This window comes from Canis lupus, chromosome X, assembly GCF_003254725.2.
Source record: "Canis lupus dingo isolate Sandy chromosome X, ASM325472v2, whole genome shotgun sequence".
Taxonomy (NCBI): Eukaryota; Metazoa; Chordata; class Mammalia; order Carnivora; family Canidae; genus Canis; species Canis lupus.
This window is the reverse complement of record NC_064281.1, coordinates 75,593,613-75,606,844: the sequence shown is the minus strand read 5'-3', so window position 1 is coordinate 75,606,844 and position 13,232 is coordinate 75,593,613. Positions and strand designations below refer to the sequence as shown.

At 36.7% G+C, this 13,232-nt stretch overlaps 1 pseudogene; it reads right to left on the bottom strand.

Annotated features, from left to right (window-relative positions):
• Window positions 1–12,488: 12,488 nt before the first annotated feature.
• Window positions 12,489–12,647, bottom strand: LOC112649553 (U4 spliceosomal RNA; annotated as a pseudogene).
• Between the last annotated feature and the right edge of the window lie 585 nt (window positions 12,648–13,232).

Sequence of the window (13,232 nt, the reverse complement as noted above, 5' to 3'; positions counted from 1 at the left end):
ATAGATGCTGTTCACAAAAGATACATCTAAAAACTTGAAGATACAGAAAGTTTGAAAGTGCAAAAATAGGAAAAAATATATACCATGAAAACACTAACTAAAAGTTAGTAAAGAGATACTAATATCCAAGAAAATGGGCTTTACATCAAAAAGCATTACTACAGATAAGGAGGGTTACTTCATGAGGAAAAATGTATAATCCACCAGAAAAATATGACAATTCTAGATTTGTATGCATCTAATAAAATAGCTTCAAAATATATAAACCAGAAATGGACAGTATGACAAATAATAATAGAGTGGAAGATTTTAATATATCCCTTTTCTTAGCTGACAGAATAAGCAAATAAAAATAGCACAGATATAAAAGACTTGAACATGATTAGCAAACTTGACGTAATTAGTTCAAACTTTGGTTGGCATGAGACTGTACAAAAGATACATTATTTTTTTAATATTTTATTTATTTATTTATTTATTTATTTATTTATTTATTTGAGAGAGAGCACAAGCAGAGGAGAGGGGCAGCGAGAGAAGCTGACTCCCCACTGAGCAGGGAGCACAATGCAAGGCTCCATCCCAGGACTCCAGGAACCATGACCTGAGCTGAAGGCAGACGATTAACCAACTTAGCCACCCAGGCCCCACCCCAAAGATACATTATTTTTAAAAATATATGGAATATGTATAAAAATTGACCATATGTGGGGCCATACATCAAGTTTTAACATTTCAGAAAGATTAAAATCATACAGACTATGTTCCCTAACCATGGTGCAACTAACTAGAAATCAATAATAAAAGTGCAACTAAAAACCCACATATTATTTGGAATTAGGAAATACATTTCTAAATAATGCATGGGAAGAAAAGTATAATTAAAATTAGAAAACATTTTGCATGGGATGGTAATGAAAATATTATGCTCAAAGTTGTGAAAGATACTCTGCTCCTGGCTATAATGGTCTACTAATAGAAGACCAATCCTCCCACTTAGGACAAGAAAAACTGAAGTATAGTTATTGTATTTAAACAGATGAAATTATTTAAGGACATCAGAGAGCTTCCAAAGCAGCCAGGATTGAGCTACCAAAATCCTGGAGAGAAGAGAAACTTATAGGTGAAACCTGACATTTTACACCTATTCTCCTCTTGAGACATTGACCAGTTCATTATCAACATAGGTCAAGAGGCTGAAAACAAGCTGTGAAGAGGCAGAAACCTGAATAGAGTTGTCAGGAGTCACACATAGCTAAATCTAGATTCAAAATCTAGGGATCCCTGGGTGGTGCAGCGGTTTAGCACCTGCCTTTGGCCCAGGGTGCAATCCTGGAGACCTGGGATCGAGTCCCACATTGGGCTCCCGGTGCATGGAGCCTGCTTCTCCCTCTGCCTGTGTCTCTGCCTCTCTGTGTGTGTGTGTGACTATCATAAATAAAAAATTTTTTTAAAAATCTAGAACTCAGAACCAACTAGACAGCCAGGTTTTGATGGGCTAATATCCTGGAGAAAAGGAAATTACAAAGAAATTAAATGAGCAGTCTGAGTTAATTTTCTCCTTTATGCATTCACCAATTCTTAATAGGTATAGAGCTAGAAGTAAAGAAACCAAGTAGAAAGAGGCAATTGAGAGACTGGGAAGATAAAGCTTTGGCAGCTTCAAAGTACAGAGGAAAATTTTAAAAATGGAGTTTGGGGACTTCCAAGATTGAGGGAACTGATAAATTCCCCAGGTTGTCAGAACCCCTGAAGGATTACACCTTAGAAGTAAGAGTGAACTGGAAATAGAATAGATCTGACAAAGATTGAAATCCAACCTCAAAATAGTTCAATTCTTCATTCACTTAAGCTAATTTACTTTTATACTGCCTTTGCAAAGCAAAAGAAAATCCTCTACGAATAAAGAAAATATCATCTCAATTTTCTAGAATTTTCATCCATGTTCAACATTCAAACTGAACCATACCAAGAGACATGACAAATGGAAATTATTTTTAAAAGGAGAAAAAGAAACCAAGAGAAAAAAAATAGACAAAAGAAATAGACCTATAGGAGATAAAGCTATTGGATGTATCAAGCATAGACTATTTTTTTGAAGATCTTATTTATTTATTCATGAGAGAGCGGCAGAGACATAAGCAGAGGGAGAAACAGGCTCCCTGTGGCAAGCCTGATGCGGGACTCGATCCTAGGACCCCAGGATCATGCCCTGAGCTGAAGGCAGCCACTCAACCGCTGAGCCACCCAGGCATCCCACAGACTTTGAAAGGAAGGGGAGGTGGGCTGGGGGATGTGGTGACTGGGTGACAGGCACTGAGGGGGGCACTTGACAGGATGAGCACTAGGTGTTATACATTGGCAAATTGAACTCCAATAGAAAAATATACCAAAAAAATAAAATTATGATTAATATGTTCAAGAAAATAGATAACAAGGTAGACAATTTCACCCACAAACTGAAATGGGGGAGGAAGGAATAAATGGAAATTCTAAAACTAAAAATGTAATAGCGACTTTGACTTTCAGCTCCAATATGTAAAGAGCTTGGAAGTCCTCACCACCCTCCTCACAATAAGAAAAAATGCTGAACAGATAGAAAATCAACAACTTTTCTAAGATCTGTCAGAGAACTGAGGTGATAGGGCAAACCAACACTCCCAAAATCTGGAGATATAGGCAAAATCACAGGTAAGGTGAGCTTCCTTGAAGCAGAAGTCTCTGGGGCCAATAACTACTTAGAACACTTAAGTGATGGGGCACCTGGGTGGCTCAAGGGTTGAGCAGCTGCCTTTGGCTCAGGTAGTGATCCCAGGGTCCTTGGGACCAAGTCCTGAGTCCGCATCGGGCTCCCTGCAGGGAGCCCGCTTCTTCCTCTGCCTATGTCTCTGCCTCCCTCTCTGTGTCTCTCATGAATAAATAAAATCTTATTTATTTATTCATGTGTGTGTGTGTCTCATGAATAAATAAAATCTTATTGTTTATTTATTTATTTATTTATTTATTTATTTATTTATTTATTCATGAGACAGAGAGAGAGAGAGAGAGAGAGAGAGAGGCAGAGACACAGGCCGAGGGAGAAACAAGCTCCATGCAGATCCTGGGTCTCCAGGATCACGCCCTGGGCTGAAGGCAGCGCTAAACCGCTGAGCCATCCGGGATGCTCATGAATAAAATCTTTTTTAAAAAGGACACTTACGTGATAAATTTGATGAGCTGCTAGACGCTGAGTGTGTACTAACTTAAGAGTGGAAATTCATGGCTGAGCATTTGGGGGGGGCACACATTCACTGATTTTACTTCAAGGAACCCCAACAGGTTCTCACAGCAAAAATTAGAGGAAAAACCCCCTCCTGTTTCTGGGAGGGGAAGGAAAAAATAACCAGTTTGAATTGTGGCCAGCGGAAAAGTAACCATGCTGAAATATGTCCAGAGGGTTTTTCATAACAAGGCTGTTCTGAAAGAGAAGCTACTTTTTCATATCTGTCCCAGGAGGAAAAACAACTGGTCAGCTCCAGCCCCATTCTAGTCTTCCTGTTTCATGTAAAGGGGGAGAAAAAGTACCATTTATCAACTGGATCTAAATTGACATTTGTAGAATACTTCATCCAACACCATCAGCAGAATACACATACTTCTTAGGCTCACATGAAATATTCACCAAGATAGATCACATTTTAGGCCAGAAAATACATCTTAACAAGTTTAAAAGAGTAGAAAACATACAAAGTATCCTCTCATATCACATGGGATTGAACTAAGAATCAACAAAAGAAACATAGCTACAAAATCTCAAAATATTTGGAGATAAAACAACATGTTACTAGGTGAAACCTAGGTTGAAGAAGTCTCAAGAGACATTTTGAAATATTTTAACTAAACAAAAGTGAAAACGTAACTTATCAAAACTTGTGGTATGCAATGAAAACAGTGCTTAGAAGAAAATTTATGGAATTTAATGCATTCATATATTTAGAAAACAAGAAAGATAAAAAATCTATAAACTATCATCTTAGAAAATTAAGAAAAGAAGGGCAATAAGAGCCTAAAGCAAGCAGAAGAGAAGCAATAATCAAAATTTGAGTAGAAATTAACAAAATTGAAAAGAGAAAACAATAGAATAGATCAATTACACCAAAAGCTAGTTCTTTAAAAGGATCAATGAAATTGTATAACTTCTAGTCAGGCTAACCAAGAAAAAAGAGATAAAATACAAATTATTAATCTTGAGAATGAAAGGTTATCACTATTGATCCTGTAGATATTAAATGGATAATAAAGGGATATTATGAAAAATTCTATACCCAAATATTGGATAACATAAATAAAATGGACTGATTCCTCAAAAGACACAAATTACCAAAAATTCACACAAGAAAATATAGATAATGTAAATAGGTCTATTTATACTAAAATAATAGGATCAATAATTAATAACCTTCCTAAAAAGAAAGGACTAGGTGTCAATGGTTTCATTGGTGAATTATACCAAATATTTGAAAAAGAAATTATACCAGTTCTTTATCATCTCTTCTCAAAATTAGATGCAGAGGGAACACTTCTTTTTTAAAAAAGATTTTGTTTATTTATTTATTTATTTATTTATTTATTTATTTGAGAGAGAGAAAAAAAGAAAGAGAGTGCCAGAGGGGGACAAGCAGAGAGAGAGAGAGAGAGAGAGAGAATCTCAAGCAGACTCTGCACTGAACATGAAGCCCAACACAGGGCTTGATCTCACAACCCTGAGATCATGACCTGAGCCAAAATCAAGAGTCAACAAACTAAACTGAGCCATCCAGGCACCCTCAAAAGAAACCTTTTTTTTTAACATTTTCTTTTTTCTTTTTTAAGATTTTATTTATTTATTCATGATAGACACACAGAGAGAGAGAGGCAGAGACACAGGCAGAGGGAGAAGCAGGCTCCATGCAGGGAGCCCGACATGGGACTTGATCCCAGGACTCCAGGGTCACACCCTGGGCCGAAGACAGGCACGTAAACCACTGAGCCACCCAGGCTGCCCAGGAAACACTTCTTAACTCATTCTCTGAAGTCAGTGTTAACCTAATATAAAAACTAAAGGCATCACAAGAAAGAAAAACATAAACAAATATTTTCCATAAACATTGAGGCAAAAATCTTCAACAAAATATTAGCAAATTGAATGCAACAACATATAAAAAGAATTATACACTATAAACAAGTGGTTATTTATTATAGGTAAAAGCTGATTCAACATTAGAAGATCAATTAATGTTAATCCATCATATCAACAAGCTAAAGAACAATCATATGTTCATATCAATAGATGTAGAAATAGCATTTGACAAAATCAAACACATTAATGATTATTAAAACTTTCAGAAAACTAGGAATTTCTTCAACTTTGTAAAGAATACCTACATGAAAACTACATCTAACATTATACTTAATGGTGAGAAAATATATGCTTCCCTCCTAAGATTCTGAGCTAAACAATGATGCCCCCTCCCACCACTCCTATTCAACATTGCATTTGAGGTATAATAAGATAAGAAAAAGAAATAAAATGCACACAGATTGGAGAAGAACAAATGCACTGTCTTTTCTTTTTTTTGCAGATAATATGACTATATAAAAAATTCCTAGGAATCAACCCAAAAACTGAAACAGGCAAATATAGTAAGGTTGAAGGATACAAAGTTTATACACAAAACTCAACTGTTTTCCTTTATACTGGCAATGAAAAATTGGAAAGTTAAATTTAAAATGCAACACTGTTTACATTAACACCAAAAATGAGAAATATTTAGGCATAAACCTAATGAAATGTATACAGGATCTATATAAGGAAAACTATAAAACTCTTTTGAAGGAAATCAAACAAGATCTACATAACTAAAGAGATAGTCCATGATCATGGATAGGAAGACTCAGGATGGTTAAGATGTTGATTCTTCCCAATGATCTATACATTCAATTTAATCCCAACCAAAATCCTAGCAAGTTATTTTGTGGTTACTAAGAAACTGATTCTAAAGTTTATATGGAAATGCAAAAGAGTTGCCAACACAATACTGAAAAAGAACAAAGTCACAGTTTGACACTACCTTACCTCAAGATTTACTATGAAGGTACAGTAATCAACACAGCATGGTATTGTGGCAGAAGATTCAAATAGGTCAATGGCAAAAGGAAAAAAATAATCTAGACACAGACATCATTACATTTTTTCACAAAATTAGCCCTAAATGGACCATTTACACAAATGCAAAATGCAAAACTATAAAACTTCTAGAAGATAATATAAGAGAAAATTCAGGTAACCTTGGGTTCAATGATGAATTTTTAGAGACAACACCAAAAGCATGATTCACGGAAGAAAGATTGATAAGTTCAACTTATTTATTACAATAAAAACTTCTGCTCTGCAAAAGAAAGAATGAAAAGACAGACCACAGAGGAGGAGAAAATATTTGCCAAACACATATCTCATAAGGGACTTGTATTCAAATTTTTAAGTTGGTAGATGTAAACACAAACATTTCAGTAATGGGGATCCCTGGGTGGCTCAGGGGGTTGGCACCTGCCTTTGGCCCAGGGCATGATCCTGGAGTCCCAGGATGGAGTCTGGGATGAGGTCCGGGATCGGTCCCAGATCCGGTCCCGCATGGGGTTTCCTGCATGGAGCCTGCTTCTCCCTCTGCCTGTGTCTCTGCCTCTCTCTCTCTCTCTATGTCTCTCATGAATGAATAAATAAAGCCTTTAAACCTGAAGGGTATTATGCTGAGTGAAATAAGTCAATCGGAAAAAGACAAACATTATATGGTCTCGTTCATTTGGGGAATATAAAAATTAGTGAAAGGGAATAAAGGAAAAGGAGAGAAAATGAGTGAAAATATCAGTGAGGGTGACAAAACATGAGAGACACCTAACTCTGGGAAATGAACAAGGGGTAGTGGCGGGGGGTTGGGGTGACTGGGTGATGGGCACTGAGGGGGACACTTGGCGGGATGAGCATTGGGTGTTATGCTATATGTTGGCAAATTGAACTCCAATAAAAAAATTTAAAAATAAAAATAAAATAAAACCTTTAAAAAAACATTTCAGTAATTAAACTAAACATAAATGGAGTAAAGTGAGGAGTAAATAAAAAATATATAAATAGAGTAAATACTCCAGTTAGAAGAATAGGAGTGTCACACTGGATAAAAAACAAAATCCATTGTATTCTGCTTATAAGACATGCAACTTAAGTATAGGAACACATAAACATCTAAAGTAAGTGAATGGGAAAAATACACTATATAAATTCTAACCAAAAGAAAAACAAGAAGAGCTATTTGGGATGGAGGAGATAAATTTATAGTAATAAAAGATCAATCAACCAAGGAGATACAACAATTACAACAATTCTAAATTTTGATATGACTATGACATAGATTCAAGTATATGAAGCAAAATGGATAGACTTAGAGGTGAAATAGACTAATTCATAATCATGGAGGATTTAACATACCTACCTCAGATATGTTAAAAAGCAGTGAAGATATAGATTTCAACAACATGATCAACCTAATTGTGAATTTAAAGAACATTTCATTGAAAAAATGCAGAATATACGTGACTTTTGAGCGCATGTGGGTACTTCTAGAAATTAACCAGATATTAGATTATAAAGAATGTTTCAATACATTTAAAAAGATACAGAGTATGTTGCCTGACTACAGTGACATTAAACTAGAAACCAATAAGGAAAAGATAACTAGAAAATTCTCAAATACTTGGAAATTAAGTAAAACGTTTCTAAATAACTTATAGATTAAAGAAAAATATAGAATGTAAGTTTAAACATATTTTAGACTAAATGATAATGAAAATACAAATTGTTAAAATTTTGTGGGATGCAACTAAAGCAATGTGTAGAAAGAAATTTATAGATATAATCCTAGTTTGTATACTGCATGTTTGTAAAGGAGAAAGGCTAAAAATCAATTATCTTAGAGGAAGAACAATGAATTAAACTCTAATGAAAAATAAGAAAGTAAATGATAAAGAGCAGAAATTAATAGAAAACAAGCATATGAGAGAGAAAATCAAGAAAGCCAAAAGTTAGTTCTATATAAAATTGATAAACCCTACCAAGAGTGATTAAGAGGAAAATAGAAACACAGTATCAGGAAAACCAGTATCAGGCATGAAAAAGTAGGCATTGCTACAGAATTCACAAACATTAAGATCTCAGTATGAGGGTAAATAGATACAGGCAAAGATGCAAAATTTGATTAGTCCTATATCTAACTTTTTAAATTGAACCTGTAAAAAAAAATCCCACAAAAAGATGCTTCAGCTATAGGTGGCTTCACTAGTAAATTTATCCAAATATTTAAAGAAAAAATTAAAAAGAAAAAATATACAGCCTTTATAGAAACTCTTCCAAAGAAGAGAAAAGGGCAGCCCAGGTGGCTCAGCGGTTTAGCGCCTGCCTTCAGCCCAGGGCGTGATCCTGGAGACCCAGGATCGAGTCCCATGTCGGGTTCCCTGCATGGAGCCTGCTTCTCCCTCTGCCTGTGTCTCTGCCCCTCCCTCTCTCTCTCTCTCTCTGTGACTATCATAAATAAATAAAAATTTAAAAAAAACACTCGGTGATATAAAAATAAAAACTATGGATTTATCCCACCAACGATGGGATATGCAAAAATTTTAAATATAAAAATAAAAAATACAGTCCAGAAGTATGGCAAAGTACACCACGACACATCAATCAATTGCTATGGTAAGAACTCAAATAATTGTCTTAGTCCCAATGTCCCTCTTACACTTATTTCATTTTATCCTTATATTATTTTCTCGTTCTAAAAACTTTAAGTTATATCTGCATTTTACCCACTTTGACAAACAAGATGTCACCCTCCATTGCAGGTGCTGGCAAAGATATCTTGATTAGTACTGCTCATTTCTTCAAGACCTAATAGTGTGCTTTGTCCTTGGTTGCAAGGCAAGATAAACATGTATAATAACTTGGACAACAGAATAAGGCAGCAAATTTGAAAGTGTAAATGCATTGATTAACTCATTCATTGTCATATATCCTGAGACAAAAGACATTATGAGTACTTCACCTGCTGATTCAGAATTTTTAGTCCAGATCACCTTTTGAAATTGTAGAATTTTCATAGCCCAAAGTATATTGTAGCCTATCCCCATGGTGCTTTAGCATCCTTCATAATGGACTCATGACACAATTATTAGTATCACATTTCCTGATTCAATGTATACACTGTCAAAGTTCCACTTAGCCCAACCACCTCCCCTTGCCATTCCTGGGCTCTGCCAATTGCCTTACTTGAAATCCAGAGGAAAGACAGCAATGATCCATTCTATTTTTGCCACTGCCATTGCCACTGTTCTTCAAGCCACAGCTTGAGGCATGACCTAATATAGTGTCACCTAACAAGAAGAGACTATTGCTACTGCAAACTACCCAAACTACACGCATGGAAACACAGTGGAGTTAATGTTTGAAAGGGGTGATGTTGACAAATGGAGACTAGCTAAGTTCCTTTGACAATGGCCTTTCTAAGAATGATTATGACTATTTTCAATGCTACCTTTTTATACTCGTTTTACATCACATCCCAAGCTAAAGGTTTTTTCTAGTTTCTACATTTGAACTATGGCTCTTCCCTTGCCTTTAAAACAGAACTACCTTGCTACCATCATGGGGTATAGAAAACTAGGATAATGGCCCCCCGGTCTGCCCTGACCTGACCTGTGGTATTAGGCAGGAGAGCAGATATTTGTTTTTCAGAATGGTGTACTTCCACACTTGATCCTGTCCATTAGGTCTCCCTCAGGCCTTGTGGTTAAGGTGTGGACAACCTGCGGGTTTGGAGATAGGCCTGGGGGGAGGGAGAAGAGAGATGGGGAGAGCAGGAAGTGCTATTGGAGGGGTAACATTATCCTTACAGGTTCATGTACACATAATTCACTCCACAATTGAGATTGGACTTAGTGTAACTCTCTGGCCCTGTTGATCATTTATATTTCAAAAAGTGAAAAAGTAAGCATAATAATACAAGGTCTTTGTTTGGGCACAGAGTCCCCTGTTTATCGAACATTCTTAAGTTTGCAGAGAAAAGAATGTATCATCAAGTAGGGTAGAGTTTCTTCTTGAAAATAAAAAAGAGTGATAATGTATGTTACTATTAGAAAGATAATTACCAAAAAAAAAAGAAAGATAATTACCAAGTAGACCAGATTCTCATTGTTTTATGCTCAGTATGTTCTCTCCCTAACACCAATCTATATCATAAATAAAATTATCATCAGATGATTATTTAGTACTCAGGGAGTCAGGGCAAGCTGATTCAGCTAGATGTTGGTGCTGTCAAAGAAGGTGGACATCTAATTCATTTAGTGTTGCTCATGTTTTTTCCCCCTATGTAGGTGATCAACTATAGGTAAATCATTCATACTTTCCCTTTATGGCTTCTAGGTATTTGATCATGCTGAGAAAGGTCCTTCCTCTCTCTATGTTACAAAAATAGACTCTTTGTTCCCTTCAAACTTTTTATAAACACATTTCAATGTTTTCCTTTTTTAAATTTTTCTGTTATGTACAGTTGTGTGTATTGTAAAGCAGGTGTCCATTTTCAAAGCTTACCTTTTCCTGACAGCATACCTTGTGGAAGGACTTTTTATATCACTAGTTTGGAGTTATCTCCAAATATTAATTTTATCCATAAGTAGAAACATTATTTTTATGTTTGCTGCTCTTGAGGCAGGGTACACTGAGCTACTGTTGGTAATGTCTCATATTACAGAGCTCATTTCCTTAAAAATATAGAATAGTTTGGGTCGTTTCTTAGCTCAAGACTAGGAAACAGGGTCTGGGGCACCAGTTTACCTTGAAATGTATAATACAAGGAAACAAGTGCAAGGGGGAAAGGAAAGTGAGGCCAGGAAAGAGGGAAAGCAAATACACAGGGCTACGTTAGCCATCTGGACAGAACTTTTCAAAAAAACACGCTGATTATATCGTATGATGTCTTCAATAAGGATACATAAAATCACCATTTCTAAGAGCAGTCTATGTAAGTGGAAAAGATGGAAAAGAACTTATTTGTCAGCTCTCTTGAGTAGTCTCCACTGCTCAAAGTCCACCCCACAGGGTGAACTTGGCAGAAAAATTAACCAAAAAAGAAGTATAAACACAAAATTTGCCTGAACTGCATCCATTTGCTAAACCTACACTTGGGGTGTTTATTGAGACAAGGAAAGTAAAATACGAATTTTTAAAAAAGAAAGCCAGTTTTCCAAACCTTGAAATATTACACTTTGGGTGCCAATTTAAAAGAGAACTATACTCCATTTTTGTAAAATTACCTCTGAGCACATTTGACTGGGATAGACTCACTTAAATCCCTAAAACCTTTAGATGAGAACAAAACCAAAATATCTGGAGTGCCTGGGTGGTTCAGTCAGTTAAGTGGCTGCTTTCACCTTGGGGTCATCATCCCAAGGTTCTGGGATTGAGTCCCACATAGGACTCCCTGCTCAATGGGAAGGTTGGTTTTCCCTCTGCCTGTTGCTCCCCATGCTTGTGCTCTTGCTCTCTCTCAAATAAATGAATAAATAAATAAATAAATAAACAAACAAACAAATAAATAAATCCTAAAAAAAAAAAATCAGAATATCTTCTGAGTTTCTAATTTCCCTGGTTTCCCAGGAGCTGCCATTATCTCTAAACAAAACACTGCCTCTTCTCTGTCCCCATGATCTGCCACAATCCTGGCCACAATCCTAGAGCTGTACCCTTCCCAAAATGCTGGAGAGTGGCAGGCTCCAATGTGGAAACATCAGGTCATCAGTGTGTGGCTTGGCCAGCCATGTAGCCTGCCTAAACCAGGCACACATGAGACACATCTGTCTCACGCAGCACTTCCCAAAGTCCAGGTGATTATGTTCCAAATACTACCAGGTGTGGGACATCAGAAGTACACACAGGGCACATAGAGCTGTGCCACGCTAAGACTAGTTCCTTCCCAGTCTCTGTTCAACAAGACTTCCAGAAAATTTTTGGCATCCAGTCACACCTTGGGCCGCCACATTACCACAACAATGAGAATTATTATTCTGTATTAAATGCCCACTGGTGCTTGACCTGGTGTCATGGGAATTAAATGGTCACAGAGGCACAGAGAGCCTGCAGCCAGTCATCTCCCAGAAGGAGGAAATAAAGATAGAAGTGGGAGGGAGGGAGAGGGGGAAAGAATGGGAGGGAAGGAGAGGAGGAGAAATCTGCCAAGAGCAGATGGATGCTAGTCAGGCCTATGCCCCTGCCATATGGTGGCTTTTTATTACTTAACCTCATTTTTACCCACCTTTAGAATGAGGTTAAGAACAAACAAAGGGTTGTGGAAGGGGAGTGGGTAATGGGGTGACTGGGTGTTGGGCACTAAGGAGGGCACTTGATGGAATGAGCACTGGGTGCTATACTGTATTTTGGCAAATTGAATTTAAATTAAAAAATAAAATAAAATGAGGTTAAGTAATAATAGTCATTCAGCACCCCAAATTCAACATGGCTTGATGTGAATATTTTCAATTAGCAATAATCGCACCTCGGATAAACCTCGTTGGCTACGATACTGCCACTGCGCAAAGCTAATGATGTGAATATTTTTAAGGTTTTTTTATGCATTTGAGAGAAAGTATGAGCAGGAGAGTGGGGCAGAGGGAGAAGTAGACTCCTCGCTAAGCAGGGAGCCCTACATGGGGCTCAGTCCCAGGACCCCAAGATTACAACCTGAGTCAAGGCAGAGGTTTAACTGACTGAGCCACCCAGGTGCCCCGTGAATATTTTTTTAGATGTTCAAGCTACACATCTGGTCAGAAAATAAGTCTCATTGTCTCTACTTTCTCAAGCATCTCCAATAAATACTTTTTAAGGGGAAAGTTAGAAAATGTTTAAATCAGGCTCTGAAAATGTATTTACAGTATCATCTAATTTTATAAAAGTCCCTCAGTACCCCAACTTGAACATATCAATACGAAGGTGATTATTTGCTCAATACCCAAAATGCTCATCCTACCTGATATATAGGAGCACCATGATAATAAATATTCTTTTCTCTGTTTCTCATCTAAACCTCACCTATTGGCAACTCCCAACACTTTACTCTTTCTTCTATACCTTGCTATGTGGGTATCTATATAAAGTTACGGACTCGACATAAAGAATATCATCTCCA